This window comes from Thalassophryne amazonica, chromosome 16 (assembly GCF_902500255.1).
Source record: "Thalassophryne amazonica chromosome 16, fThaAma1.1, whole genome shotgun sequence".
NCBI lineage: Eukaryota > Metazoa > Chordata > Actinopteri > Batrachoidiformes > Batrachoididae > Thalassophryne > Thalassophryne amazonica.
This window is the reverse complement of record NC_047118.1, coordinates 15275634-15301417: the sequence shown is the minus strand read 5'-3', so window position 1 is coordinate 15301417 and position 25784 is coordinate 15275634.

Genomic DNA, 25784 nt, shown 5'->3' with positions numbered 1-25784 from the left:
GAGCCGCCAAGTCCTGAGTCCCCAGGTGGCCACCGCTTCCAGCTGTCAGATCCGGTACTGCTGGCAGGAACAGAGACAGGTTACAGGGTGGGTGTGTGAACACCCAGCAAACAAGTCATCTGAAAATACAGTTCCTTTCTGGGGGAAAACCTCCACCTCCAAACATAGGAACACAGAGTACGTGCAGTGCCTTATGTATCACTTAATCAAGTCTGAAGTGAGGAGTGGAGACGCCAACTCCTCCAACTTCCAAAAACTCGACTACAAGCTGCAAGTGTACAAAAAGTTAACGACTGCAAAATGCTCAGATGCAAAAAACGTGTGCGTACGGCACAGAACGGCTGAGTAAGTTTACCTTCAGGGTAAGCTGATAACTCGGCAGAGTTCTGATGTCTCTCCCAGGCTTTTATGGGTGGTGGTGATGATGTGATGAATGACAGCTGTCAGCTCCGGGCTCCTGGTGGACTTCCTGTGGCAACTGCGCCCTCTGGTGCCTGAAACCCGACAACAGGCAGGACGCCCTCTGGTGGTGAGCCAGCAGTACCTCCTCTTTGGGCGGCCCACACAACACTGAGGCTGCAATTGCTGCCAAAGGTGCATCAACAAGAAAGACTGTGAATACTCAGCCCAGTCTCAGGTTTTTTTTGTCCTCCCGTCACGAAATGAGTCAAATTTTCATGAGAGAGATGTTCAGAGATGTGAAGCAACATAGGCCTAATTAATATTTTACATAATAGATTTATTATTATTATATCAAAATGTTTTTTTAACCAGTAACTGTAATTTAAATTATAAATAAATTGATTTTGGAATTTCATTATATAACTCTGTTAAATGTAACTAGTTACTCTCAAACACTGCTTGTCAGCTTTTGTCATCAAATGCATTTGTGATTTTTTTGGAACGCGTGAATGGAAACATGCCAGGACAACAAATTCAACTGAACAGAAGATGATTACCCCCCGCGCCAGGAAATAATCAGCACTTTAAAAAAAGGTGGGATGATGCTAGATTTAGAGCATGCATGTCAGATTTTTTTTTTTTTGTGATACAATGTGACACTAATCTATTCACCATCAAAGTGATACAGATCAAAGGCATCAAAGAGGACTGTCCACCTGACAGTAAGTCCTGCTTGCTCGCCCTCTGTTTGTTCAGACTAATGCTGTCATGTCGCTGTGGGCCAGACAGGCAGCACAGTGCCTGAGATACATGAGTAGAAGGAAATGAAATCACCTCTTACCTGTATAATGTGATCGAGTGTTCTGCACTGCAGTGCACCATGGGCCATATGACATGACTGAAACAGAGGGCCGTGCTATTTCTCACCTATGAGCTTCACCACTGGGAGCAGTGTCACATACAGTACCAGAAGGTACAGTATAGAAGAAGAAGTCCATATGAAGAACCCAGGAGTTTCCAGCCTGTAAGGATTGCACAGTGTTTCTCAAACTTTTTCTAAGGGCCATTTAACTATTAAAAAAAAAATCCCCAAATAGGCAAAAACAATAATAATTTACATACAAGTTGAGTTATTAATGAATAATACACATACGCTAATACCTATTAGACTTTGGAGTTTGAGACACACTTTTCAGTTAGGATAAAATATTAATTTAAACTGTAATATTTACCAATATTCTCATGGACCACTAGAGGTCACCGTTTGAGAAATGCTGGGATAGCATAGAATCTTATCTCCCACATAGGGATAATAAATATTAAAACAAAGCTGTTGTTGATCATTGATGTAGCCATAATATGTGCCAATTTTCTCCATTATTTTGTTGTTGTTCAAGACCGCTGTGCAACAGACACCACACACTCTTATGAGTTGGGGTACGTGAACACATTAGCGAGTCAAAAAGTTTCTCTGTCGCTTAATTATCCATCATGCTCATCTTTGCATTTGCCAGAATCGACACAAATGTGCATCAGAAGTAAAAATTGCCCTTATATAGAAAATTTTATTATGTGGAATATATAATATTTCTGAGCAGCCAGAATGTTACTGGGTCCCCACAAGAAGGGGTGAGTACCTAAATGCTATTCAGAGGAGAAAGGAATGGCCACAGTACAGCTCTTAAAGAGCAGAACTACAATCAGGTTCATATTATTATAATAATTTTGTGAATTTGCCTCTGTTAAACCACCATCAACTACCTTAGACCCACCTCACAAGGGTAAACAATACAACAGTAGGACCAAAAAAAAAAAAAAAAACACCCACCACCCACACCTAGAGCCATTACCTTGGATGGGGGAAGGGGGTGGTGCCTAAGGACCATGGACAGAGACCATCACACATATGCCCAAAGGTCTCCAATATTATAAATGGAATCATATGTTATGGGTAACTAGTACAACAACTCCTGCCAGTTTTGAACATATGCTTATTTGTGCTGCTGCAGAAGCCAAAGGTAAGGCCAAGATGTTCATCAGTATTAATCTTGAGGTGGACGGTTCCTGTAGCTGACTCTCCCTGAGTGAATCTATGCAAACCTATGGAGGTGAAGAACATGCTGATTGGAAAATTGGAGCCTCATTAGATGAGCTGCCACACCATGTTACGTATGTGAACATGTGCTGACGCATAGCCGAGTCCACCACTCCACAGAGCTGTCTTGTGTAGACAACCAGTCTATCCCCGCCGCTTGAAAGTAATTGTCTCTCTGCCACAGCCAGATGTTTTTTCAATCCATAATTTCAGATAATCCCAGTTACACATTCGTAAGAGATCATCACATTCTGATTCACAGTTGACCTCATTTGGGAAATAAATGGATTCTTACTCTCCACGGACTTACAAGGTTGTCCACAGCTCAGTCCTCCTTGACTCCTTGGTTTGCTTACTATTGAGAGATATTGCTGCTTTCAACATTTTGGCTCACGTTTTCCAGCGATCGCTGGTCTGCACACTATTATCTCAGGGACTCAGAGTACCGGAAACAAATCCACTACACGGAAGGACTAATGGCAGCATAGAGGAAAGCTTGCAATTGTCAGCCGGAGAGGTTGGCAGTAGCTATACTTTATTTGGCAGTGAATGTCAAGATGGTGGAGGGATCAAAACAAGGTCGTGCAAAAAAGAACATGGCCAGAACCTCAAAGATGAACCTGTGAAAAACACTGCATTGCCCTGAAAGTTGTATTATGTGTGTTTGGGCGGCTTTGGACTTTATGAGTGAGCAATTGAGGATCCTTATTCAAGGACACCTCACAGGTCAGTGAGAGATAAGTGCTTCTTACTCACATCTCCACAAGCCTGTTATGTGTCGGACGCAGCCCGGAGAACCGACCAGCGTTTGAAGGACCCAGTATAAAATAAGCAGAGCACGGTACAAAGGATAACAGAGTTTAATGAACATAACAGTGCTGTGAAAAAATATAAAAGTGCGCGGTCTCGCGTGGTGGTTTTGCGGTGCGCTCCCAGCAGCGCCAACGGTCCGGAGCCAGAACCAACCCGGACCCAAGGACCCCGCCGACACCCCCCAGGTGGCCGCGACAAACCGAGTCTGTGAAAGAAGGAATCATTATGTGAGTCCAAACTCAACACACAGAGAGAACGCTCAAAGGTGCACAAACAGCAAACACTTCCTGGCTTAATTACTAATCAGCTTCCCACCCTGCAGGCATGGAACATCCAGTTCACAAAACTCCACTGCAGAGGAAGCTGATTACACGACCAACATACAGCTCAATATAATAAGGTGTGAGGGACACCACATTTACTGACTGTATAAATGTTAGTCACAAAATCTAACGTACCTCAGGAAGTGTGCTGACGAGCGTGAGACCTCACCCTCTCCTCTTTCACAGACCATGCATCAAACCTGGACGTTCTCTGCATCCACTGATGATGAGATGGCTCCCGAGACGACGATCTCACCCGTCTGGTCACAAGGTCGAGTCTCTGGCAAATACACACTGTGTACTCCAGTCTTAAATGCCACCATGTTCCAATCCATGTAGATGCACCACAGCTGTGAGTCCTGACGAGCCGCAGGTGATCAGGGTGAGGTCCTGATAAACTCAGCTACACAGCCACTCAGTCCCAAATGCAAGCCACCTGGAAGGAAAAACAAAAGACAGGACAAAAGACAGAAACAAAAAGGCAGCCAGGCCCCCCCAGCCATACAACAAAGCCTCCTCCTTTCAGCTTCAGTTCCCTGTGGTTCCTCATTGTTTGAGTCACTTTCTATCTTATTCCCGCTCTGATCAGCTTTTATGCAGATGTAGGCTGCAGCAATCTATTTGAATATGAACAGTTCCTTGAAAATGATTTGCTGTTTACTTGCTAAGTGTTTTTTTTTTCTTTTTAATGCTGCTTTAATTTGTTCTGCAGCTTTTAGCGTAACAGGTAGTGGTTACTGGGCATCAGGTGGGTTGAAAAGTGATGTTGACGCTGATGGGCTGAAAATGATGGATATTGCAGCCAGTCTCACTTTGCTTCAACCACGGTAATATAAAAGGTGCGACTGCAGTTCATTGACAGTCTCAGATGCTGTTCCATTAGTGGTAAATTTGGATGCATTAGCACCTTATGATTTTTTTAATACACCCGCAAATGTTTTCTATTGTAATAACTGGGGGAAAAAATCTGAAATGCAACTCTGCTCGCTTCACTTCTATACTGTACTTATGAAGTAGCTGGTTATTGTTAATTTAAAAAAAAAATGTATGACATTGTGGTGGCTGATGACCAACCTCCCATCAGGGCAGGGATGAAGGGTTGAATAATATATAGGACTAGCAAAGTACCCATCCTGAAAGTGAAGAAAGATTGTACTAATCGTGAGTCACTGACCCGGGAACGTGTGCAGCAGTATACTGTGACAATGTATTAGCTTCCAAAAGAAAGCTTTCAAAGCATTTTGAAGTAGCAGCTATAACAGACACACTGAGCCCTTATTTAAGAATGTCAAACTTCATCTTTTTTAAAAGTCCTAATTATTATGAAATGACTGACTCTGCAGTGTAATGAAAATGAATGTAACTCATTTTTTTCTGATTATGTTATGAAGTTGTCAATAAAATTTATCTGTCTATCACAACACCAGGTGGCAGTAAAAGACATTTGCAGCAGTAACAGCCCCACCTAGTGTATACTGAATTATGATGGGAATGACAGATTATAGTAAATTATGAGAATGCACAAAATTCAAGGCAAGACTGGTAAGAAATTAAAAACACGCTAACATTTGTTTGCAATAATTAAGAAGCAATACTTTTACAAAACTATACTGTTTGTATGCATTTTTTGGGGGGGTGGGGGGGCTGCCCGAGCACTATTTTTGATGTCAAAACGGGGCCCGTCGCACCCGAACCATAATAGCTGGCGCAAATGTGATGGCAGATTTGGAATCTGTGGATCTGTTTAGTTTGGGACATCTCCTCTCAAATCTCCTGTTTGTATCTCTCTTTACCTCAACCTTCAAAGTCCCAACTTCACCAGACTGAGAATTCCTCGAACTACATTCGGAATAACCATTGGATGGGGGACCTCTTTGGAACACCAGCAGCTGTGTGTGTTTCTCCAGGTAACACTGGAGTTGTGTCAGGAAGGGCATCCGGCGTAATACCAATGCAGATCTGGCCTTATCCACCGCGGTGACCCCGAATTAATCGGGAGCAGCCGAATTGACAACAACATTCAGAATAACCATGGAATTGATCAGCTGGTCTCTCAACGCTATTGACACCATCTTTTCAACAAGGAAACCAGGGTTGGGGGACCCTGCATGCCCAGAAGGAACCTATCCCCCAGGCTACGTTCTCAACGCCTGGAAGAACTGGCGCGTAGCGTGCTTGGCGCCACTCTCCGTGGAAGATGTCGAGGATTTATTCTTATTTGTCATTATGGTAGGAGGGCTTCTGCTAGGAGGGCTTCTGCTACTAGGAATTATTTTTTTAAATCACATTTTAAGCTATTACACAAAATGAAAATTATTTTTTAATCGTTTGTGATCTCTACTGCTTTTGTTACAATAATATATTAAGAAGCTTTTTGAGGTCTGTGAAGCAGATCATTTCTAGCAATTTCATGTTTCAGGAAGAATGAAAGGCATCAGAGGGCTGATGCATGCTTCACATGCCATGATATAAATGTACAAGTAAATATACATACGAGGTCTGTTAGAAAAGTATCCGACCTTTTTATTTTTTTCAAAAACCTGATGGATTTGAATCACGTGTGCTTGCATGAGCCAATCTTGAAACCTTGAAACCTTGAAATTCATCGTGCCGATGAATTTCACTGCAACTCTTTTCATGGCAAAATCTTCTGTCACAGTGGAATGTGCCAAAAAAGTGCTGATGTCCACCTCTTCCGCAATTTCTCGGATAGTCACACGAAGGTCCCGCAACACCACAGCGTTCACTTTGGAAATGATCTGGTCATTTCAGCATGTTGATGGCCGCCCGGAGCACAGTGCGCTCTCCACCATTGTGCGGCCGTCTTTAAACCAGTTGTACCACTCCTTAATCTGTGTAATGCCCATAGGATTGCCACCGAAAGCCGTCTGAATAATCCGAATGGTTTCCACCTGGCTGTCGCCCAGTTTCTGGCAAAATTTGATGCAGTCGCTCTGCTCCAGTCGTTCCACCATTTCCTTGCAAAGAAAAAACGACGAGAGACTCCACCCATCCTCACACAAAGGCTGCTTACAAGCAAATGACGCAATCGACAGGTGTGAAAAATTCACGCATGCACACGAAGGTTCAAGGTTGGCTCATGCAAGCACACGTGATTCAAATCCATCAGGTTTTTGAAAAAATAAAAAGGTCAGATACTTTTCTAACAGACCTTGTATGTCTGTAATTGTGTATTTGACTATGTACTATAACTTCACCATATGATATCTATGTGACTTCATTATGAAGTCATTTATACCAATCAATAACAAATATTTTGCTGATCAATATATGCTTTAGATCATTCATCAAGACTTCTCAGTTTTTGTATACAAAACTAAGGATCCCATGACCAAACTACTCCAAAACACAACCATCTCAAGATATCTATCCGAGTATTATTGCCATCAATTTTTCATTTCATTTATACAGCACCAAATCATAATGAAGCTGCTTCAAGGCACTTCACACAAGTACAATCTAACCTTACCAACCTCTAGGGTAAGCACACAGGTGACGGCAAGGAAAAAATCCCTCTGATGATACTGACGAAGAAACCTCAGTGGGTCACCTCTGCTTAGGCCATTTTAACAATTACAAGGTTTTGCAAAGTTTTACAAAGCTGAAGAAGCAGAAAACAGGAAATCAAACAACATAATATAAATAAGATGAGAAGTTCATGCACGCATTAGCAACACAGGCAGGGGTCAACTTTCATCCATCTTAGTTTCGTAGTTGTTAAGATACACACAAAAAAGGTGTTTTATGGACCATGTTTACCTTGGCCTTGACCTTTGACTAAATTACTCCAAAATCTGATCACCTGTAGATATTTATCCACGTAATCTTCACACCAAGTTTGAAGGAACTCTGTCCATCTGGGTTCTCTTGTCCAAATACACACACACACCAGTGAAAACAACACCCTGCTTCAATTCAATTTCAATTTATTTTCCTTTATATAGCGCCAAATCACAACAGACTTGCCTCAAGGCACTTCACACAGGCAGTAGAGAAACTTCAATCTTCGACTGGCCTGGGTTGCTTGACGCAAGGACGTTTTGCTTCAAATCACAGAAACTTCCTCAGCTAAATTCTTGCTCTGGTAGTCTGACTTCTGTCTGACCCTTGTCGAGAAGAACAAACAGAAGCCACAAAAGCTGGAGTTTTAAACCTAAGCAGACGCCTCCTACCAAGAGGCAGACTGCTATTGGCTAGTGGTTAAACAAATGCTTTAATTAGCACCTATTGTGCTCTAGCTAGCACCCTCCTAATGATAGGGTAGCTGTCCCTCCTAACGCTGGGACTGATGCCTCTCCTGATGGCGTGAATGACTCATTACCATGAACAAAAGACTGAAACTGCTTTGATCTGAGTACCCCATTGTAAACAGGGGACAAAGCGTGTCTCAGACCCCCTCCCCAGTTAAGGCTGGGTTTCAACTGTTTCATATAGAATGCCTCCTTCACACCTCTCTCAAACCATTTCTTCTCTCTGGCTAAGATTTTAACTTCCTTGTCCTCAAATGTGTGGTTAGTGTCTTTAAGGTGGAGATGAACTGCAGACTGAGGTCCACTGGCACCCTCTCTGCGGTGTTGGTATAGCCTTTTGTGTAAAGGTTGCTTAGTCTCACCTATGTAGTGTTCGTTACAGTTTTCCTGACATCTGATAGAATACACTACATTGCTCTGTTTGTACCTAGGGATCCAGTCCTTAGGATGAACTAATTTCTGTCTCAAGGTGTTAACAGGTTTAAAGTAAACTGGGATTTTGTGCTGTCTGAAGATCCTCTGTAGTTTTTCCCCTTCTCCTGCTAAATAAGGGAGAGACATTCCTTTTCTTCTTGTCTCCGTCTCCTGTCTATCTGGTCTCTTTGCTCTCTGGGACTTCTGCACTTTGTCCAGGGACCATCGTGGGTACCCACATACCATGAGGGCTTTCCGAACAAGTTGCTGTTCTTTAGCCCTTCCCTCTGCAGTTGTGGGCACCTGTAGGGCTCTGTGTTGAAGAGTCCTAATTATCCTGAGCTTGTGTTCAATGGGGTGGTTTGAGCCAAAGAGCAGATATTGGTCAGTGTGAGTGGGTTTTCTGTAAACCCCTGTCTGGAGCTGCCTGTTCTCTCCAATCGTAACATCACAGTCCAAGAAGGCTAAATGGTTGTTTCTGGCATCCTCACATTTGAACTTGATATTGGAGTCCACCGAGTTGATGTGTTCTGTAAAGTCCTCAACCTCCTGTTGCTTGATTTTAACCCATGTGTCATCGACATATCTGAACCAGTGACTGGGAGGGATGCCCGTGAAAGATGTCAAGGCTCTCTTCTCCACTCGCTCCATGTACAGATTGGCCACAATGGGGGATACCAGAGACCCCATTGCACAACCATGGATCTGCCTGTAGTAATTCCCCCTAAACAGGAAATACGTGGTGTCAAGACAGATCTCCAAGAGTTGGCAGATGTGGTCTGGTGTGAGTTTGGTCCTTTCAAGTAGAGATGCATCCTCCAGCAGTCTCTGCCTCACAGCTGAAACGGCCTCAGCGGTGGGGATGCAGGTGAACAACGATGTCACGTCGAATGACACCATAGTTTCATCTGCCTCCAGCTGAAGGTCCTTGATCTTGTTCACAAAATCTTGTGTGTTCCCCACATGGTGGTCTGAGTTACCCACTAGAGGAGCCAAAATCCACTTGAGGTGCTTGACCAAATTGTACGTGATGGAATCTGTGCTACATACAATAGGCCTGAGTGGCACATCCTGTTTGTGGATTTTGGGCAGTCCATAGATGCATGGAGTGGCGTCCCCAGGGTACAGTCTGTAGTTTGCCTGCCTGTCGATGAGTCCTCCTTCTCCAGGTTTTGGAGGAGGTTAATGATTTTCTTCTACCTGCTGGTCACTGATTTGCAGAGTAAAAAATACGATTGTGTTTTTTTTTTTTTTGGGTGGGGGATGATGAAATATTGGTGAAGCACTGCTTCACCTGTAATCGTGGACTATATCCAAATATGCATACAGGTGTATTGTACTATATAGTTGACAAAAAGTGATATGTCCCAATCCATAGAGTATCCACATAGACAGTAGGCATTTAGTTGTAGGTGAACGATATTAAGTGCATATATGAGGTCTGTCCATAAAGTATAGGTCCTTTTTATTTTTTTCAAAAACTATATGGATTTCATTCATATGTTTTTACGTCAGACATGCTTGAACCCTCGTGCGCATGCGTGAGTTTTTCCACGCCTGTCGGTGACGTCATTCGCCTGTGAGCACTCCTTGTGGGAGGAGTCGTCCAGCCCCTCGTCGGAATTCCTTTGTCTGAGAAGTTGCTGAGAGACTGTTGCTTTGTTTGATCAAAATTTTTTCTAAACCTGTGAGACACATCGAAGTGGACATGGTTCGAAAAATTAAGCTGGTTTTCAGTGAAAATTTTAACGGCTGATGAGAGATTTTGAGGTGACACTGTCGCTTTAAGGACTTCCCACGGTGCGAGACGTCGCGCAGCGCTCTCAGGCGGCGTCATCAGCCTGTTTCAAGCTGAAAACCTCCACATTTCAGGCTCTATTGATCCAGGACGTCGTGAGAGAACAGAGAAGTTTCAGAAGAAGTCGGTTTCAGCATTTTATCCGGATATTCCACTGTTAAAGGAGATTTTTTTAATGAAAGACGTGCGGACGGGTCCGCGCGTCGGCTCGCAGCCGCCGCGACGCTCCGCCACAGGAAAAACACCTCTGTTGGAAGCCTTAAGGACAAGTTGGAACATGTCCAGCTGTTAAACAATTTCTCATATACTCACTCCACTGAAAGCCATCAAAAGCCGCCTGGATTTTACAAATGGTTATCAACACGGAGGTGTTTTTCCTGTGCCGCCGCTCCGCGCCGGCTGCGTCCCGACGTGCGGACCCGTCCGCACGTCTTTCATTAAAAAAATCTCCTTTAACAGTGGAATATCCGGATAAAATGCTGAAACCGACTTCTTCTGAAACTTCTCTGTTCTCTCACGACGTCCTGGATCAATAGAGCCTGAAATGTGGAGGTTTTCAGCTTGAAACAGGCTGATGACGCCGCCTGAGAGCGCAGCGCGACGTCTCGCACCGTGGGAAGTCCTTAAAGCGACAGTGTCACCTCAAAATCTCTCATCAGCCGTTAAAATTTTCACTGAAAACCAGCTTAATTTTTCGAACCATGTCCACTTCGATGTGTCTCACAGGTTTAGAAAAAATTTTGATCAAACAAAGCGCCAGTCTCTCAGCAACTTCTCAGACAAAGGAATTCCGACGAGGGGCTGGACGACTCCTCCCACAAGGAGTGCTCACAGGCGAATGACGTCACCGACAGGCGTGGAAAAACTCACGCATGCGCACGAGGGTTCATGCATGTCTGACGTAAAAAACATATGAATGAAATCCATATAGTTTTTGAAAAAAATAAAAAGGACCTATACTTTATGGACAGCCCTCGTATGTGGTCTGTAAACATCTGTGTCAAAGTACAGGTAAGATGGCGATGCCATAGAACAACTGAATTGTGCCCCTACTACAACCCCAATTCCATTGAAGTTGGGATGTTGTGTAAATAAAACAGAATACAATAATTTGCAAATCCTCTTCAACCTATATTCAATTGAATACACCACAAAGACAAGATATTTAATGTTCAAACTGATAAACTTTATTGTTTTTGTGCAAATATTTGCTGATTTTGAAATGGAGGCCTGCAACACGTTTCAAAAAAGCTGGGACAGTGGTATGTTTACCACTGTGTTATATCACCTTTCCTTCTAACAACACTCAATAAGTGTTTGGCAACTGAGGACACTAGTTGTTGAAGCTTTGTAGGTGGAATTCTTTCCCATTCTTGCTTGATGTACGACTTCAGTTGTTCAACAGTCCGGGGTCTCCGTTGTTGTATTTTGCGCTTCATAATGCATCACACATTTTCAATGGGTGACAGGTCTGGACTGCAGGCAGGCCGGTCTTATACCCTACACTCTTTAACTACGAAGCCACACTGTTGTAACATGTGCAGAATGTGACTTGGCATTGTCTTGTTGAAATAAGCAGTGACGTCCCTGAAAAAGACATTGCTTGGATGGCAGCATGTGTTGTTCCAAAACCTGGATGTACCTTTCAGCATTGATGGTGACATCACAAATGTGTAAGATGCCCATGCCATGGGCATTTCTGGATGTTGTTGATGTATGGCTTTCGCTTTGCATGGTAGAGTTTTAACTTTAACTGTGTTAACTGACAATGGTTTTCTGAAGTGTTCCTGAGCCCACGCGGTAAGATCCTTTACACAATGATGTCAATTTTTAATGCAGTGCCGCCTGAGGAATCGAAGGTCACAGGTATTCAGTGTTGGTTTAGGGACTTGCCGCTTACATGTTTCTCTGAATCTTCTGATTATATTATGGACTGTAAATGATGGAATCCCTAATTTCCTTGCAACTGAATGCTGAGAAACATTGTTCTTAAACTGTTGGACTATTTTTTCACACAGTTGTTCACAAAGTGCTGATCTTCGCCCCATCTTTGCTTGTGAACGGCTGAGCCTTTTGGGGATGCTCCTTTTATACCCAGTCATGACACTATTAGTGTCCTTAGTTCCCAAACGCTTATGGAGTGTTGTTAGAAGGAAAGGTGATGTAACACAGTGGTAAACATACCAAGGGGCTTCACAAGACTAAGGTTTAAGCCCCCCGGTGATAGTAGTAATGACCGGGTCAGCAGGTTTCTACAGTATATACTGAGTGTTCTATTCTGTATGTCAGAATAGATGAGGACATAAAAAAATAGTTCACTGTCAGTTTCAGGTTACATGGTTACACACACTGCCATCTTGAACTCCAGATGTGAGTGCTTTTAAGTTATTTATTCTCTGAGACGCACTGACAGCCAAACCTTGAGTCACAGAATGCAGTAAAGGCCAATGAATTAATAAAGGACTATGAGCTTTTACCAGCTTTGTCAGAAGGTTGTGTTTATTTTAGTGGCATCTTCAGCCAGCTTGCTGCTGCTCTGATGGAACAAGTACAGCCTGAGTAGTTCTACAACAACTGCTATACATTTTCAGTACATATGTACTTGGGAGAATGCTTGTTTGTTTTCCCTGCAAGGCAGCACATGCACAAGTTAAGTGAACTGAGTCAATGACGGAGTAAAAGAAGATGTGAAGGAAGCCCATTACATTGGTGTCAGTGCTTATCCTGAGATTCCACAGCATGAAGCAGATGAACAGTGTTGTAATCGAGTCTACCTCCCTTGAGGCCAAGGTCTGAGTCCTGGGTCTCTGAGGTCAAGACCACGGCCGAGTCACAACAACTTGAGGCCAACTCCCAGGCTTAGTGTTTTACGAAGTCTTCTGTAGTTGCCGCGGACCGTTGCCATAGAGTCATGCATAATTTCAAACTACAGCCAAGTGAGTCAAATGTGTCCTGATATAATCTTTACTGTACATTTGTGACTTAATATGTTGTGAACACAGTATACAAGTCATGAATGTTTATGAGTTCAATGATATGAATATTTCATGAGGTGAAAGCTGGATCATACATTCCAAATTTTGTTCCATTGAAAGAACGGAAAAGCATGCATTATTTGTTTTATATGACGACAAAAATAGATCCTTGTCATTTGATATTTTATTAATTTATAAACAACAGAAAAGGGACTTACATTTTGGTGTTCCTCATTAAAACATGTAGAGCCCGCAAAGATCCCAATATACTGTATAACGCGCTGTAAACACTTTAACTGCTTTAAAACTTAACACCATATGTTGAATTTCACTTTCCTTCAGCCAAAAGAAACAAAATCACCTGCATTGCTGTTGAATTTAGCTCGAACTGAAAGGGATCACTCAGAGTGTAACCCACCTGGGCATTATGTGTTTGATGCCAATTCATGCCTTGTTGAATGATATGTTCCATCTTTCATGAAATATTCATTCCATTGAAAGAATGGAAAAATATTCATTATTTGTTTTATATGACGGCAAAAATAGTTCCTTGTCATTTGATATTTTATTCATTTATAAACAACAGCAAAGGGACTTCATTTTGTTGTTTGTCACTGGTGCTTAACAGCCCAACATGAACTTTAAATGGGAGCCCAAAATTGTTCTCAGTAGTCTGTGATGCTTCTACAGACTGCCGTCTGCTTTTCTCACTCCAGCAAAAAAAAAATTGTCCAACTTTTCATCCTAACTTCATCCTAAGAGCTCTTCATGCCTCCAGACGGCTTACGGTGTGGTGGATTTGTTTTGTGTGTGTGTGTGTGTGTGTGTGTGTGTGTGTGTGTGTGTGTGTGTGTGTGTGTGTGTGTGTGTGTGGTGTGTGTGTGTGTGTGTGTGTGTGTGTGTGTGTGTGTGTGTGTGTGTGTGTGTGTGATAGAAGAATTATCAGCGTCAATTAGCTCCTTCAAATCATCGTCTGCCAGCAAAACAAACTATGTTTAACTAAATGCCACCCCAGTAGTGTGAGCGTGCATGGTGGTCGGGGCGTGCAATAGCAGATTTCATATCGCACCAAAATTGCACGCTAAAAGAATTATTGCATGGTTGATGAAACACAACGGCAAATGGTAGGAATAATCCATGTCCCGTGACATTCAAGCCACCAATCAAATGGTAAGGATCCACTCAGCCGTTATATAAACATTAATATGTTAGCTGGGTGAAGGAATATAATATTGCTGGGATAGTGACAAGGCTGTTTCTGAAGATTTTTATATGTTCGTACTTGTAGAAGTAGTGTAGCGTACTGTGTGCCTATGTGTGTGTTTTGTGGTAACTTGAAAACAATATCTCTTAGCATTGCATGTATAGAACATCATGTGCATAAAATTACCATGATGGGCACTTTTATGTTTGTTGCAGAGTAAACAGTGTGAAAAATAAGTAAAAATTAGTGGCCTTGAATCAGCCTGGGCTTATTCTTCCAGGCCAAGGCCAAGTCATTACAAAACGAGGCACAGGCCAACGACTAAGACAAAGCAGATGAAGTGTCTTGTCCAAGGACACAGACCGCTAGTGTGACCGGGAATGGAAGACGGGTCCACCGAGTGCACTGTTATTAGGCAAGTGAGTATTCTGACCTTATTATCATTTCTATGCACACTTTCCAGCTCCAAGCCTTATAAATCTGACTGGCCGAAAGTGATTAGAGTGATTTTATAAAGGATACGTAGGACAGTTTGTGAAGCCATGGTACCTTGCAGTGGCTTCATGCTCACAGCTGGTCAGCTCATGAGTATCTGTATGAGTCAGACCAAAGAATATTCAGTCTACAAGGACAGAGAACTGACAAAAAAGTCATTTTGATTAAGGGAGCGAATAATGTAATCTTAATTACTGTTAACTAATAACTCTGGGCAATCGAGCCAAACCCAGCTCAGTGTCGCCTTCCAATTGTGAGGCCAGTTAAAACCTTTTCTCTTTCATTTAGGGTGATGTTCAGAACAAATCCCAATTATGTAGCCCATAACGTTTGGGTTTGAAGGGCGATCTCTGACAGCAGCAGTAAATTTCCATAAAATGTGGAAAATTATACAGAAATTGTCTTAAAAATTGTGCAGTCCAGCACTTGATGTATAGCTCCAGAAACCTTTGTTTTGTTGTTAATGTGATGATAACCTTGGATAAGTGTGTGTGCATTATGAGCAGTCACCAATGTAACAACTGAATAATTAAGAATATTGTTTTGGAGTATAAATGAGCCTGTGTGCTGTGACATGTCATAATATTGTCTCGAACTTGATGAGGGGGATCACAGCTCAAACTCAGCAAATCAACACCTTTGATTTGACCTTCAGAGAAACCAAAGGAAGAGGATAAAACTCATTTCTATAAAGTTCATTTGCTAATTTGCTGTTTGCTAAAACAGTGAGGAAACTGTAAAGTTTATCCCCCGTCGATCAAATGTTGATTTCATTACTTATATGCACTCACTGGCCACTTTATTAGGTACACCTGTTCAAACACTTAACACAAATAGATAATCAGTCAATCATATGGAAGCAACTCAGTGCATCTAGACATGGTGAAGACTGAAAAAAAGAAGAAACAAGAAACAAATAAAGAATGTGAGTTGTCATTTGGTGGGGAGGTGTGGGGAACCTTCTTGTGCATGCATGAATTTTTTCATACCCAAAGGGGGCATCAGTGAGTAGCAGTAGTGAACATGTTTACTGAGTACCTATCAGATTCTCATTTGCTATAACATGACGGAATGACTTGCATTGCATCAAATTTTGCCAAAAGCTTGGTGGTGATATCTAAGTGGAAACCATTCACAAGATTCAGCAGGCTTTTGGTGATGATGTCCTGACAATAATGCAAATAAAATAGTGGTATTACCGCTTCAAAAATAGGTGCAAATCAGTAGAGTGAAACATGTTGCAGTAGGCCATCCACAAGCAGAAATCACCAAGTGATTGACAGAATATGGACATTGGTCATGGATGACCGTTGGGTCACCATCCAAGAACTTGCGGACATGGTGTGGATACGCATAGGTTCTGTACATTCCATTCTGACAGAGGATTTGGGCATGAGAAGATTGTCAGCGAAATTCATGCCGAAACTGCTAAGGAGGAGCGCAACAACTGCATGTGGAAGTCTTGCACCTGCCTATTCTGCTCAGCTGATTCACACTTTCCTGTCTAAACATAATACTTCTGTGATTCCTCAGCTGCCCTACTCTCCTGACATGGCTCCCTCTGATTTTTGGCCATTAACCAAGATCAAAACGTCACTATACGGGACTTGATTTGTATAGTGAGAAGACATAATGCAGGCCGTGATGGCAACAGACCTTCAAAAAAGTCCTTCCAACAATGGCAGAGCCACTGGGAGAAGTGTGTGGAATCCTAAGGAGCCTACTTGGAAAGGGATTTCAGACCCCCATTAAAGTAATTTCATTTTTCGCAGCCAATGGTGGTTCTCAACCTTTTTCAGTTATGTACCCACTATGAAATATTTTGTCAGCCAAATACCCCCTAACCAGTGCAAAGCATTTTTGGTTGGGAAAAAAAAAATTAAAGACTTAAAATGCAGCACTGTGTCATCAGTGTGTGATTTATTAAGCTTTGTAACTACAAAACATTGCTCATTTGTCGTGGTCTTCCTTAAACTAAATCTAAATAAAGACGTAAAAATAACTAAAGAAAATAACTTAGCAAATAAATATTTGTTCACTTAAATAATAATACTAATAAAAAAATAAATAATCTTAAAATGCCATCTTTTGGGTTATAATGATCTGTTCTCAAACTGAATTAATTTATAGATACACCTTTCTTTACATATACAGTATGTATGTGTGTGTGTGTGTGTATATATATATATACAATAAAGCACCCTCTGACCCCATTCTCACACATGGGAACCACAGTTGCCATATATCAAGGAGATGTATATGTCTGTGACATTTGTCCGATCATGACATTTCTACTGCTGAGCATTGTAATAGAAATGTGACTCAATGTTTCTTTATCAGAAGCTCTTGTGCTGTTTGAAAGACTTCCATCTGCATTAGATTCTCTGCCCAAATGTATTTTATTAACTTCCACTTTCTTACATTGTATCTTTACAATTTGAAACTCTTTCTGCAGGTTTGCTCTGAAATTTGTTCATATATTTTAACATGCCTCCACCAGCTAAGAGAAAGGTTTTACTCTTTATATATCAACTGTGGGTAAATGCAATTATCAACTATAATGTTTTATATAACGGCTGAGTGGATCCTTGTGCTTTGTATGTCACGAGACATGGATTATTCATCCCATTTGTGTTGTGTTGCATTTATAGTGCAATTTGGTTCCATTAGCATGCAAATTTGGTTGCATACATTTGATACCATTGCACTCTGTGCGCACACACACACACACACCTCATGAAATATTCGTACCACTGAAATCATAAACATTCATTTTTTATTTAAGGTCACATGCCACAATTTTTTTTTAATAAATCCCTTGAGGAAAAAAAAATCCCAATTCTTTGTATAAAACAGTCTGACTGTATATGTGTGTATATAAACCAATCATCTGAATGGCAAAATAAATAAATAAATTCAATAAAAAAGGTGGTGTGATGTTGGATGGCATGGTCATTGGCGGTAGACAGGCTGCTTTGAGTATTTCAGGAACTGCTGATCTGCAGTGATTTTATTGCACAACCACCTCTTGGGTCTTCTGAGAAGAGAAAGAAATAGCGAGTGAGCATAACAGGGGATTGAAAAAATGTTGCTTGGTCTGATGACTCTTGAATTCTTTTGAGACCTTCAGATGGTCAGGTCAGAATTTGACATAAACAACAGAAAAGCATCCATCTGTGTGTATCAAAGGTTCAGACTGTTGCTGGGGTGTAGCAACACTGTAGCAACTAGTCAATTCTATTATATCAACATGGACCAAAACCTCGGGACCTTGGTGATTCATTGCCATGAAGAATTAAGAGTTTGATTTGTGTAGGTGTTCTACTGACATAAAGAAGTTAATACTCTATTTTTTTTACCATTATTTTGCTATACAATGTTATTCAAATGTTGCCCTGGTTGAAATACCTATTGCAGACCTGAGTAGGGCCGCTAAAATAGAACAGATCACTTCACATGTTGCATCACCACTTACTTAGCTTGACAAAAAGAAATAGCAGCTTAATTCAGGCATGTAGTGCCTTGAATTAAAATAGTAATAGATTCCGCTTTTCCTTTTCTGATACTAATGTCCTGTTCTCACTTTCACAGATATGCATCCTGAAATATCATGATTTGAAACTTTGTAAACACAATACTTGGAAAGCCTTTGAGATTCTGGGAGGGTGTCTGTGATGAACCAGGATATTCCATCATTGTCTCATGGTCTTATTTTAACTCTTGCAAGATTTTCGAAAAGGACTGGTTTCCTTTGTGAACTTTGGCATACTTTCATAACGCTTTGCATTTCCATAGAGCCTGCAGCACTGAGGTGCATGCCTTGGGATCACCCGGAGGTTATCCAGAAACACCAACTTCATGCAAAAGTTATATACTGAACAAAAATATAAATGCAACACTTTTGGTTTTGCTCCCATTTTGCATGAGATGAACTCAAAGATCTAAAACTTTTTCCACATACACAATATCACCATTTCCCTCAAATATTGTTCACAAACCAGTCTAAATCTGTGATAGTGAGCACTTCTCCTTTGCTGAGATAATCCATCCCACCTCACAGGTGTGCCATATCAAGATGCTGATTAGACACCATGATTAGTGCACAGGTGTGCCTTAGACTGCCCACAATAAAAGGCCACTCTGAAAGGTGCAGTTTTATCACACAGCACAATGCCACAGATGTCGCAAGATTTGAGGGAGCATGCAATTGGCATGCTGACAGCAGGAATGTCAACCAGAGCCGTTGCTCGTGTACTGAATGTTCATTTCTCTACCATAAGCCGTCTCCAAAGGCAGTTCAGAGAATTTGGCAGTACATCCAACCAGCCTCACAACCGCAGACAACGTGTAACCACACCAGCCCAGGACCTCCACATCCAGCATGTTCACCTCCAAGATCATCTGAGACCAGCCACTCGGACAGCTGCTGAAACAATCGGTTTGCATAACCAAAGAATTTCTGCACAAACTGTCAGAAACCGTCTCAGGGAAGCTCATCTGCATGCTCGTCGTCCTCATCGGGGTCTCGACCTGACTCCAGTTCGTCGTCGTAACCGACTTGAGTGGGCAAATGCTCACATTCGCTGGCATTTGGCACGTTGGAGAGGTGTTCTCTTCACGGATGAATCCCGGTTCACACTGTCCAGGGCAGATGGCAGACAGCCTGTTTTATCTAATTTTAGACATGTGTCTCATCTGCCATTTCTGTCTAAGGTTTTAGAAAAGGTTGTCTTTTTACAGTTACAATCATTTTTAGAAGACAATCTCATCCTTGAAAAATTCCAGTCTGGGTTTAGATCACGACACAGCACTTTTAAAAGTTCATAATGATATTACTCTGTCGGTGGATGCAGGGAATCCCGCTGTGCTGGTTCTGTTGGACCTCACAGCAGCCTTTGATACTGTGGGTCACGCAGTACTTGTCTCCCGGTTAGAACATTTTATTGGCATTCAGGGTACTGCACTTAAGTGGTTTAGATCATATTTGGCTGAAAGGAGCTTTTCTGTCATGATTGGGGACCTCTCCTCTTCAAATGCTCATCTGTCTTGTGGAGTGCCGCAAGGTTCTGTCCTTGGGCTGATTCTATTTTCTTTGTACATTCTGCCATTGGGGTCAGTTAGAACCCAGCACAACCTGTCCTTTCATTGTTATGCAGATGATCTGCAAATCTATCTGCCTGTGAGGACGAATGGGAATGATGCTTTGTCATCATTATTTAATTGTATTCGTGATGTAAAGCAGTGGCTGTCCCAAAACATCCTTTACCTGAATGATGGTAAAACTGAGATCATGGTGTTTGAGCGCTCTGGCATACCAAATGTGGTAACACCAAATTTTGGTGTTTTGGCTAACTATGTAAAACCAGCTGTCAAGAATTTGGGAGTGATATTTGACAGCTGTTTGAGGTTTGATCAACAGATAAACTCTGTTGTCAAAGCTAGTTTTTTCCAACTTCACCTTTTGGCTAAAATAAAGCACTTTCTCAGTAGACGTGATCTTGAGACAGCCATTCATGCTTTCATCAGCTCCAGACTTGATTATTGTAATGCACTTTATTCGGGTATTAATCAGTCATCTCTTGCACGTCTCCAGTTGGTGCAGAATGCTGCTGCTTGTCTTTTAACAAACACTTTTAGACGTGAGCATATTACACCTGTCCTGTACTCACTCCACTGGCTTCCAGTTCGTTTTAGAATTGATTTTAAAATTTTAATGTTTGTTTTTAAAGCTATTTATGGCCTTGCATCTCCCTACTTGTCTGAAATTTTAACTTTGCGCACCTACAGTAGGACATTAAGGGCATCTGGCCAACTTTACTTAGATGTTCCAAGGTCAAGATATAAACGCTGGGGTGATCATGCTTTCGCGGTAGCTGGCCCCAGACTGTGGAACGAGCTACCTCTTGAGTTACGTACTATTCCTGACCTAGGACTTTTTAAATCTAAGTTAAAGACTTATTTATTTAAACTGGCTTTTAACACTTAGTGGGGAGGTGACATGTTCTGTTATTTTTATGTTCTTTTTTATGTGTTGTTTTAAATTTTTATTCTATATGTGTTTTATTTTTGTGAATTTGTGTTTTTAATGTTAAGCACTTTGGACACCAGTCGGTGCTGTAAAGCGCTTTATAAATAAATGTTGATTGATTGATTGATCCAAACTGAAGGACCCGGACAGACTCTGAAGTGGAAGAACAGAGACGGGTGCTGCGTGCTACAGTCTGCATTTGAAAGTGACCCTGTCATGGGGACAGGTCCATTGATGGCATGGATGACCCCTGCCTGTGGTGCAGATGCCTGTGTGGACTTCTCATCCTCTTTATATTCTTATGTTGTTTGATTTTCTATTTTCTGTTTCTTCAGCTTTATAAAACATTGCAAAACCTTGTAACTGTTAGAATGGCCTAAGCAGTGGGTCACCCCTCTGAGCCTGGTCTGCTTGAGGTTTCTTCCTCAGTAACATCAGAGGGGGGTTTTCCTTACCACTGTTGCCTGTCTGTTTGCTCTAGCGGTTGGTAAGGTTAGACCTTACTTGTATGAAGCGCCTTGAGGCAGCCTTGTGGTGATTTGGTGCTGCATAAATCAAATTAAATGTCTTGTCCAAGTACATAGGCAGGTAGAATGAGTTGGATTTAAACCCAAATACAGAATATCCACAACAACCTGGAGGCAAAGACCAAAGTGCTGTCCTCACCAGTCAGTTGACAATCACCAATGCCAGATAAGTCTCCAAAAATTAGGACCTTTCCTCATTCCATTCACATCCCAAAAGTTGTTCCAAACCCCTGAGAAAATGCCCCACATCCCACATTGAAGTTATGGGTTTCAAAGCTCCAGTGTAGACCACACCCATCTCCACCCATCTCTGTATGTGTCTCCATGTAGACAAGATGTAACATGGTCTTCCACCATCAAATACATCCCGATGCTCTTCCACCAATGTCACACACCCCCCCCCACCCCCACCCCCCCCAATTGTGGCACACTAGATCACTTTTATGGTCAACTGTGATCTTCATGGTTAGTGAATACCAAAAACTGTTCCCAACTATGCTAAACCAGTAGGTCCATAGACAACATGCATCATTGCATAATATAAGAATAAAATAAATTCATCCAACACATTGCTTTTATATTTACAACACTGAAAAGCATGCAAAATGTAGGTCCTGAATCAAACTGTAGTGTTGTGTTGCATAGCAGGAAAAGTGTCCAATAATTGGAGATGACAGAAATAAAATGAGGACAATAGGCCCTGGACTGTGTCTGTTTCTATACTCTCAGTGACAGCAAACAAAGATTTGCATTGTAACACACTGACTACATGGATACAAACAGAATCAGCAGCTAGGGTTAATAAATTGTGCAGTCCCTGCAGGAATTCCTACATATTCAAATTGGTTGGTTCAACAACCCGAAAGTCAGTTTCAACAATTTACTGTTTTCTATTGACTGAACTTCTCCACTGAAATCCATTAGATGTTATTTAAAGAGCCCACTCCAAATCTATTGCTGCTAATGGCTCCGGAATCCACATGTAGATATCATGAAAATGCTTAAATTAATGCAAGGCATATAACACTCAGACCCCTGCATCAATACCAATTTGGAAGAACTACGTTTTGCTGCTGGCAACTCAAGTAAGCATAAAAGAAAATCTGCATCCTCATTCATGATCGTCACTTTGATTAATGGCATGCTACGGCTTCAATTCTTAGCCATTTAAAGTTGCTGTTAATTATCCTCTAGTATGATTTTACACACGCTGCAAAACCAGTAAATTAATCAATAATGAAATAAATCTTAAATTAACAGAATCCTCGTAACAAGATTCTGTTAATTTACAATTAAACAAATCCCATTATCAAGCCTCCCTCCAAGTTTACTTTCTGTCCAGAGCAGAAAACGATTGCAGCGCTTTGATGGCGAGCCCGACACTCAGCGTTATTGCACTCGGGAGGACTTGCACAGCATGGGAAAAAATATATAGTGCAGCCATTAATTTGCCATCTCCAGAAAAGGGCATCAGTGATCTGTGAAATCACTTTGTTCGTTTGAGATGGTTGCACTTTCTGTTCATTTACGTCTGATAATGACTTAGATTATGTGACTCTCCCCGTCTGCCTGTCTCATTTTTTGGCATCTGCTGTGTGTCAGACTGGGGCCTTCCTCTGGACTCACGGTCTATCTAATTCCACTCCTGACAAAAGCTCAAATCGCTTTAAAGTTAACCAAATGAACAGAGCCGAGACACTCCCTCTGTTGGATGAACTTCGGTTTTGTTTGCTGTGATCCATGAAATAATCTGTCTATAGGATAGGAAACATGAAGCACTCCCATTGATTCTATTTTTTATTGTCAGTGTTCAGTTCTGCTCATGTGGTTTTATTGCACCATGGGAAGTCTTTGGCACTGTTCTGCCATCTATTGTTTCTGCACTTCTGTTCTGTGTGGGAAGCTGCAGACGTCTGTACAGTAAGTACTCTCTTACTGCAGGACTCTTGTTTAGCTGCTACAACCATTTGGGGTAAAATAAGGCATTCTCCACAGATGTGACCTAGGTTTGAAATTGCAAGTAGTAAATCACAGTTATTTACACCATTAAAATGTGTAGCGCCCACAAAGATGCCAATATACTGTATAAAGTGCTGTAAACAGCTTAACTGCTTTAAAACTTAACACCATGTGTTGAATTTCACTTTCCTTCAGCCAAAAGAAACAAAATCACTACACCTGCAATGCTGTTGAATTTAGCTCGAACTAAAAAGGATCACTCCGAGTGTTACACACCCGGGCATTATGTGTTTGATGCCAGTTTATGCCTCGTTGAATGGTATGTTCCCATCTTTCATTAAATATTCGTTCCATTGAAAGAATAGAAAAACATTCATTATTTGTTTTATATGACAGTGAAAATAGATCCTTGTCATTTGATAGTAAAAGTAAGACCCTTCGGCTGCTCCATTGTTTGCACTCAGGGTCGCCACAGCAAATCCAAGGTGGATCTGCATGTTGAATTGGCACAGGTTTTACGCCGGATGTCCTTCCTGACGCAACTCCACATTACATGGAGAAATGTGGCAGGGGTGGGATTTGAACTGGGAACCTGCCGCATTGAAACCAAGTGCACTAATCACTTGGCCACCACCCCTGCTGCTGTCATTTGATATTTTATTAATTTATAAACAGCAGAAAAGGGACTTATATCTTGGTGCTCCTCACTGGTGCTTAACAGTCCAACACGGACTTTTAAATAGGAGTCCAAATTTATTCTCAGTAGTTCGTGATGCCGTTCACTGACTTCGTGCTGTCTGCTTTCCTCACTCCAGCAAAAAAATTGCATCAGAAATTTGTCCAGCTTTTCATCGTAACAGCTCTTCATGCCTTCAGACGGCTTATGGTGTGGTGGATTTTTTGTCAATTAGCTCCTTCACATCATCTGCCTGCAAAACACTCCACGATGTTTAGCTAAATGCCACCCCCAGTAGTGTGAGCATGTGCGGTGGTTGGGACGTGCAATAGCACATTTCATATAGCACCAAAATTGCACGCTAAAAAGAACAATTGCACGGTCAGTGAAACACAAGGGTTAAATGCTACGAATAATCCAAGTCACTTGACATACATGCCACCAATCAAATGACAAGGATGCATTCAGCCGTTATAAAATACAGTGCATAATTCTCAGGGAATGTGCACATTCCTGCACACACACACAAACCAATCCTGGACATTTTTGGGGACAGACTTATCTTTGTGTGACTGTGGATTAATCAGTTACTTAACATCACTATAAGTAAGGATTAAACAACGAGAAGCCGTGCATTATACGGTTTGAATGCACAACGCGAAGCGGAGTGGTGTTACTCCGCGAAGTGCATTCAAACTGTATAATGCACAGCTTCGAGTTGTTTAATCCGCATATACCATGGTCCCACACTGTGAGCTAACACACAAATATTTATTTAAGTTAACAGAACATGATAAAAATGTGTGAGTATTTGGGACTATTTTATGTTTTGTCTCCGATGCGCTTATCGTGTCTGTGGGCTCGCGCCGCAGCGGGCCGCTCACACCACCCCCCTCTCTGCTGTATTGAGTTGTGACAAACTCTGGCAAACAGGTTAAGAAACTACGCTCGCTGTTTTGATGCAGAGCATTTGGCCACCCTCAAGGATAGAACCGTTCTCTTCTTCTTTTCTGTCTCCAATCTTGTTCAGTTCGTCCGATGTTAAATCTTTACGCCGTTGCTTTTGCTGTTCTTCTCATTTGCTCTCCTCTTTCCATTCCTCAAACGTTTTATTTTGGCAAACAATATTAAAATTCACTTGGAAATCCATGTTTTATCGCGTTTCTGTCATTCACTTGTCAAAACACATCTGATCTGCGCCAACTGATTTGTGCGTTGCTATGGTGACGACCAGAGCGGAGTGATTATAACAGTGACTTAACTCACCAAACTACGTGTGCGTATACACGAAAATAATGCACGCCATTTAGACATGGAATTCTCACTGACCATGGTATAACTACATATATTCATTCATTCTCTATACCACCTTACTCCAATTATGGGTCACAGGGGTTCTGGAGTGTATCCCAGCAGTCATAGTGTGAGAGGCGAAATACACCCTGGACAGGACACCCGTCTATCACAGGGCCACATATAGACAGAGAAACACATTCACACCCACATGCACACCCACAGGGAATTTAAAGTCTCCAATTCACCTAACATACGTTATTTTCCTCATTTATCAGCAAATGACATAAATAATGCTTGTTAATTACTATAATGGACATGAACTTCTGGGCCACAGTTGCATGTGGGCCGTTAAAATCCCATTAACATAACAGAATGTCAGTGAATATTGCCAAATAGTAATTCTGGAAACTTAGAACTATGTGAAAATGTCTTGATTAATGAAACACTTTTCCGTGTGTTCAAAAAACTCTACGTGCTTGAGACACGTGTGTTCCCATCATGCACTGGG